The sequence below is a fragment of the Myotis davidii genome, unplaced genomic scaffold, assembly GCF_000327345.1.
Source record: "Myotis davidii unplaced genomic scaffold, ASM32734v1 scaffold272, whole genome shotgun sequence".
Lineage (NCBI taxonomy): Eukaryota > Metazoa > Chordata > Mammalia > Chiroptera > Vespertilionidae > Myotis > Myotis davidii.
In genome coordinates this window covers 1072880-1080163 of record NW_006283634.1, presented here as the reverse complement: position 1 = coordinate 1080163, position 7284 = coordinate 1072880, and the positions used below count along the sequence as shown (strand labels likewise).

Genomic DNA, 7284 nt, shown 5'->3' with positions numbered 1-7284 from the left:
CTTTGTAGCCTTGAGCAGAGCCCGGGTCCAACCAGGGCAGGCAGGAAGCTTGGCTTCCTCCATCGCCAGGGGAAACCCAAGCCTCCTGCTCAGTCCAGCTCCATATAATCTCTAATATATATATTAGAGATTAGAGGCCCGGTGCACAAAAATTCATGCACTTGGGGGGGGGGGTTCCCTCAGTCTGGCCTGCCCTCTCTCACAGTCCGGGAGGCCTCAGGGGATGTCCTACTGATGGTTTAGGCCGACCGGCTCCCCTCAGCTGCAGTCTGGCCTCCCTCTGCAGGAGGTGACCAAGCTGATCGGGGAAGGTGCTGCCCCCATCACCCCACTGCTGATGCCACTGCCAGCAATCCTCGACCCTCCCAGCCACTGCGGCTTTGTCAGAAAGGACGCCTAGAAGGACGTCTAGAAGACGTCCAGTTTATCTGGTCTAATTAGCATATTACCCTTTTATTAGTATAGACATCAGCCCTGGCTGGGTCAGGTGGCTCAGTTGGTTGGAGCAACATCCAATACACCAAAAGGTTTGGGGTTCGATTCCCAGTCACGGCACATACCTAGGTTGCAGGTTTGATCTCCAGTCAGGGTATGTGTGGGCGGCAACTGATCGATGTCTCTCTCTTTCTCTCTCAATTAATGAAAACATATTCTCAGGTGAGGATTAAAAAACAATTCAAAAAATGATTTTAGCTATGAAACCTATACAATTGGACATTATTCTCATTTAAAACTCTCAAAGGCCATATGCCCTTGGAGGCTCCACTGAATATTTCTTCGTAAGACTCCCCTCTGGAGGTCTTTGAGAATCACTGCATGGTTGCTCATTAGGAAAAGTTAGAAGGAATGTTTTCATTGGGTGGAGCATGGGAGGAGGTATCCCCACCCTGGCCACTCAGTGAGGTGTTTCTAGATATTTTGGATTAACATGTAAGAGTTCTTAGGGTTCTGTGAAGTTTGCTGTCAATGTGAAAAATGAAAATTAAGCAACATTCCATGTAAACAATATCCAGCTAACTTCATTATCTTATTTTCCAAAGTAAAAGAAGAGTTGAGTAATACTCTTTAAAAGTAGAAAATAAATGTTATCTTTAAAATAACTGCACCAAGAATTTTTTAAAAGCAGTTAAAATGGGTGAACACAGATGTAGCTTTCATGGGGGTAAATTAAAGTTTCAAAAGCTTTATCGTGTGAACTCCTGCTCCAGTCTCGCTGCGCAGCACGTGGGCGCTGCCCTGGGTGGGACCTGTTGTCCCATGGAAACTGGGAGCGTCCAAGCCAAGGCCCTGCTCGGGGGCTGTGACAGTGGCCTCACTCAGAAGCACAGGACGATGCCTGCTGGTGAGGAAAACCGGGTAAGTGGTTTAGGTAGATTTTTTCTAATTCATTTTTAAGACTCTAATTTGGATCAGTTTTCATGTTACAGAGAATAGCCACAGAGTCAAGTTATGATTTGCTGACATTGACTTAATGCTCTTATCGCATTGCTTACACTGTGATGATACAGACAGAAATCCTGTAAATCTTAGCTCATTTAAAATGTCCATGGCTATTTTTTTCAGAAATAAATTTGTATGTCTCCAGATTTCCAGACAATGATTGCTTTATACTTTACAGTGAGCAAGTCCTTTATTTCTGACCTTGTGATGCCATAAACACACAACTATTCGTGTAAGCAGAATCAGATAACGTAATGACATGAAAAAGACAATGGCAAGCACTCACATGTTTGATAGGAAAGTGATTTTCTTGGGGGATTTTATAACTGCCTGGATATTAAGTTCCTTGATGAGAAGCAGCAACATAGGAGCAATGCTGCCTTTCCCGCACTGAGGACATGAAAGCCAAGGAGGCTAAATCATTGCAGAATGAGGATGCTGGAGACACAGGACAAGGCTGCCCAGCGCCTTGCTCACCCGCCACCACTGTCTTTCCCGGAATTGTAGCCACAAGGACACCGAACTCACTATTGTTGTTCTTTATGTAGGAGAAGGGTTTCCAACTTAGATGTTTAGTTTCTCCTTGTTGTTGGAAATGTGCTCATAAAAGGTTCTCTGAACTCCAAGAGTTCTGATTCCAATCCAGTGCCTCTAATTTAATATAAAATATTCACTTCTATATCATACACTTTATTGTGATTCTATGGCTTTTGTAAGTGCTGATCTAATTTCCTTCTGTTCTCACTTCCTTTTCTTTGCCGCTGACCTGATGAGAAGCACATTGAACATACTATGGAATTGTTCAAAGGGACTAATTGTATTTTGATAACAATGTGAGGCTGTGGTTCTTCGGCTCTTTCTTCTGCTGCGAAATGCAAACCTTCTCCTCCCCATCGATATCAGTGTAACTCCCAGCACTTGCTACTCTCCAGCATGAGCCCTTAGAAATCTCCTCACAGCGTCTTCACGCTGAGCGTTCTTAACACCGTTCTTTCTTTTTCTCAACTTCCTTTGTTAACCAGCCCCGTGAGTCTCTGCCTGGATTTGCTGTAGGTATAGTGTGCAATAGTCACACGTTCTCATAATCCCTGTGCTCCTGAGCATCTAAACATGCACAGAATGTTCCCAGCATAACAGCTTCTCTAATCTTCACAGCTGCCCAGAGAGCATGACATCCTGCTTCCTGGAATCTAGGACCTAGATGAAGAAAATGACCTTTAGGAATTCGATGACCTTCCTGCGCTGTGCGGGGCCTCAGGAACTCCCACCCTCTCCTCCGCCTGCCATTGTGTCCTCCTCGTCCTAGGTCGCCTCGCGCCAACACACTGACCCAGGAACAGGTGACCGTCTGGACCGTCTACCCGGTGACGGACATGACCTGGTCATGGTCACACCGCAGTGGCGGCCCTCAGCGGGCTGTTCCCGGTGCCTCCTGGCGTGTCTGTGCAGTTCACCATGCACTTCTCTCAAGACAGCTGTGGCTGTACATCTCCTACCAAACGCCTGACTCACTGCACCTCCTGAGCCTCCAGCCCCACCCCTGAACAGTGTGGATTCTGAAGAGGAGACAGAGGCTCAATGAGGAACTTATCGAGAGAACCTGAGGCATTTCCTCCTGACTTCTCAATGCCAAGTCCATGCTGAGGCTGCTTCGTAAGACAGTGAGGGGAGGGCTCCGTGGGTAACTGCAGACCAGAACCGTCTGTGTGCCCCTGGCCCGGGGGTGGCCGGTGGTTCCTCAGGCCCTGACCAGGGACCGGGAGGCGCTGTGCGGGAGAGGGGTGCACCCAGGGGTTGGTGGAAATGTGGACCCAGATTGAAACATAGGTCCAGGTCAACATGGGGAACAGGGGGCCACCCCAGCTAGGGAAAGGTGACAAGCTTGGCTGGGAGACGTTGAGTTTAGGGGAGAGGGATGATGTGAATTCTAGACGATGGGATTGAGCTTAAGACTGGAGGTGTGGGAATTACTAAAGCAGAACAACAGATAGAACTTACCAGAGGGTGAGGGAGTGAGAGAAGAGCAATGAGCCTCGCCTCGCAGACCCAGGGGGACCCTGGAAACAGGTCCTGAGTGTGATGCAGAACCTGTGGAGGGCCTGCAGGGTGACGGGCAGCTCTGGGCATGGACAGGGGCCCCCAGCCTGACAGGGTGAGGCGATGAGCCCACAGTTCCTTCTCTCCTCTCACAAGCTGGGCCCTCAAGCTCCCCGGCCACCTCAGACCTCGGCCCCACGATGAGGAAACTGGAGGCGCCGGAGCCATTGCTGTTCATTCACTTTGCTAAAACCTTTCTCTGTTTTTCCTGACAGCTCTTCGTTTATGTTGATGGTATGTTCAAGTTGATGGAAACAAGTTTAAAGTCCAAGATTTCATTCTCTGTCTTCGGCCCTAAGCAAACTGATGTGGTGGGCGGTAACCTCCTGCACGCGTCCCGTCCTCCTGTTCAGCGCTTGGCCGTTCACACCAGTGGGTGTCCAGGGAGCGATGGATGGGCAAGTAAATGAGCAGAAAGTCATATTTGAGTGACACTCAAATATGGAGGTGCAAAGAGCGTCAGTCCAGGAAGGACACCAGCAAAGTGTACCATCGTCAAGGTGGCGAGGACAGCCCCCTTCCACCTCTCACCTGTGTGTGGGGCCCCAGTCCCGGGGGGCCAGGGAGTCAGCATTCCTGACAAGACCTCAGGGGAGCCCCCTTACACGCAGAGTCCAGGTGACGGTCCACTGCGCGCAGCCCTGCTCCGTGCAGACCACGAGACGCCCGCGGCTCAGGCTATTCCAACGTGCGCCGGCTTTCCGAGGACACCACCAGCTCTAGTGGTGCCACCAGGGGCGAGGCCCGCAGTGGAGGTGGTAGAGGAAAAACGTTTATGTGACTTCCAAGCTGTGGCCCTCATCTCCAAGGCTCTATTTTATTACGAAATCTGGTCCAATGACAATTGTAATATTATTTCCCTCCAAAATGAAGTCATTACAATTCCTCCACTTCCCGACATGCCACTCACCTGGAGTTCTGAGAGTCACCTTTGGTTGTGCAAGTTGTGAGAAGAAAGGGAGAGGACACACACGGGGCAGAGCTCGGAGCTGAGAGAATCCGTTAGCCTCTGAAGGGCAGGCGATGGTTGACCTGGTAGCTGACTGTGCTGGGCAGCGAGTCCTTCTCCAAGGTCAGCCACAGAGAAGCTCCACCACTGAGATCCAAGGAGCTTCCTCATTCTGCCCCGAGAACACAAGACGGACTAACAACCCAGAGACGGGAGGACACCGACAGGGGTTCCCTTTGCACAGGTACCAGCCGAGTTCCGGTGGGGAGGGGGAGCATCAGGCTTCTGGACTAGCACAGATGGGAGATCTACAAAGACAGGAGATATGACAGGAAGTGAAACATGGGACAGCTTCTAGAAGGCGCTCTTTCCGGAGTTGGCAAATACACAACAAAGGTGGTGCTGAGTCATTGGTTACCTCCCAAGAATCCTTGTGGGGCAAGCATGTCACACTCCAAGGCCACCAGGGGCCCAACGAACAAGGTGTGAGTGTCTGTGGCCACAAACAAACCAAAGCTTCGATTTCCATAGAAACGTAGGTTTAGTCCAATAGAGTCATGCTGAATACAAAGGGCTGAAACAAATGAGTCATCGTTCACATAAAATAACAGAACATTTTAATAAAAATTAATATTTTTTCTTGAACATTAACTTACCAGACACTGAATAACTGCATAAATTAATAAGCGTAACACAAATAAACCTATTTTTCTTGTTCTCTGAAAGTGGAATGTTTCCTGTTGCGCACACCAAACAAGTCAGTCCAAAACTAATGATTACTAAAATATTCGCTGCCAGTATTAGTGGTGAGAAATGGTGCGCCTGCGCATAAGGCGTGTAAGGGAAATGAATGCAACATGATGATAGTAACCAGTCATTAGTGAATGTTGTAGTTAATTGTTAATAATTATGTATAACAGGATATTGTAAAAATTAAGTTATGAAATTTTAATTAAAACATTTCTTACATGCTGTTATATTGGCTGGGCCGCAAAAATATTCGTTGTGGGCTGCATACAGCCTGTGAGCTGCAAGTTAGACATGCTTGCTATAGGGAGAAGTCGTAGGCCTAAAGAGGCGCCGGGGACTCTGCACACCTGTGCACCCTGTGCCCTCGTCCTGGCTGTCCACACCTTGGTCTCCATGCTGACAGAGCATCTGTGTGGTCCAGGCACAGCTGGTGTGTCTACCCCTCCGTTGTGCGGACCTGGAACGGCCTTCCTTTCTGGCCCACTGGGGGGTTTCTACTCTCTTCAAGACACCCCCTGAGCACGCTGCTTCCTCAAGGACCTCAGGACCACCACTCCTTCCTCTCCCTCCTCTGAGTCCTGCATTCGTAATTACCCAAGTCCTTACCACAAGGCATGTGTCTCTCTCTCATAATTTTATTTCTATTAGTATTTCTAGAACCTCGAACATTTCTTGACACATTCATTGCTCACTAAATGCAGACGAATGAATTTGATAAATGTTTGTAAAAAGTTACCATCAGTACTCACCACTAACTGAGATTATTTCTTGAATTTAGGATTCCCTACTTTCATTTCCCCGAGGGAGGCTGCTGGAAAGCACAGGTCCCAAGGGCACCATGGACTCGCCCTTTAACTGCTCTCACGCAGGCGTTCCCGGGCCAGTCTACGCGAATCCTCCTTGGACACTGAGTCCCCTCAAGGGGTTATCAACCCTGTTTGTCAGGTGATCAGACGTCACTCAGTGATTGCTGGCAAGCCGTCCCGGTATCTGAACGCCAGCCTCTGCTCTGGGCTGGAACGCGGGGTCTCTGACTGACAGGCTCCTGTGCTGGGAGGCCCCTCTGCTGAAGGCGTGGCCTGCACCTTGCACTCGCTTCCAGTCAAGTCTCCTGTCATCACTCACTCAGCACGAGGCGGTTCCTTCTGCATTTCCTGTCCATCCTGCTGCCCCCTCCGCCCCCAGATCGGGGTTAGGACGAGCATGACCTTTTCTCTGCAACTCTTCCCGCCATTTTGCACTTTGTCAGGTGCAATGTATAAACTTTTTTACGGCTCTTCCCTAATTTCGCAGTTTGCCAGGTGAACATATTTTTCTTGTATCTCTTCCCCCTCATTTTAACCTTGTAGATTCTTGATTGATTGACAAATGCTCCGCCCACACTTTGTTACCTTATGTACACAGGGCAGCATGTAACTTCTCTAACTCCCATGTTTTCGGTGTCGCCCTCTATTTCGCTTTTCTGTAAGTTGTCTTAACCTGTGGGTTGTAAAACTTCAAAGTAGACCTGGTTTCTATGTGGACAGTGGAGTGGAACGCACTGCCCTCGGAATGGGAAAGCGGGTCGGAGTCCTGCCCGCCGGTGAACCATCACCTCGGAGATCGCGAAGGAAAGGAGTTGCCCGCGTGGAGACTGGATTCCACATGCTGTGCATCGGCGTCAGGGCTCCTGGATCACGGCTTCTCTTGCCCACAGGACCCGCCTGCACAGAGCGGACTCTCCGGAAAGGCGCCCTAGAGGCTGGGCCACACTGGGCGGGTGATATTTCCTACAGATTTTAAAGCCTTAGCTGCACAGTCCCATTCCTCAGCTTATTGTATTTCTTTTTAGGATATAAATTATTACCTTGCACTGCAATTTCAGGAGGTGTTTTTTAATGTTTTCCATCTGCTTACCGAGCCTGACCTCTTGCAGCTCTAATGGGCTTCACTGCTGGCCCTGCCACAGGCCCCGGCCTCCTGTCCGCCTCACCTGGGGCCGCTTTATTGGCCACTGCGCCGCCTTCCCCCGTGCCCGCTGCCGCTCTGCGGGCCTGGCCCCACGCACG

The 7284-nt window shown here is 49.7% G+C and overlaps 1 long non-coding RNA gene across 1 annotated transcript in view; it reads right to left on the bottom strand.

The window, feature by feature from the left end:
- Nucleotides 1-5360, bottom strand: part of LOC107183495 — an 18052-nt gene extending 12692 nt beyond the window's left edge. The window contains exons 1-2 of the long non-coding RNA XR_001514289.1: nucleotides 5267-5360; nucleotides 2942-2943 (exon numbers count right to left, since the gene is read on the bottom strand). This is a non-coding gene — a long non-coding RNA (uncharacterized LOC107183495). The remainder of the gene's footprint in view (nucleotides 1-2941; nucleotides 2944-5266) is intronic.
- Between the last annotated feature and the right edge of the window lie 1924 nt (nucleotides 5361-7284).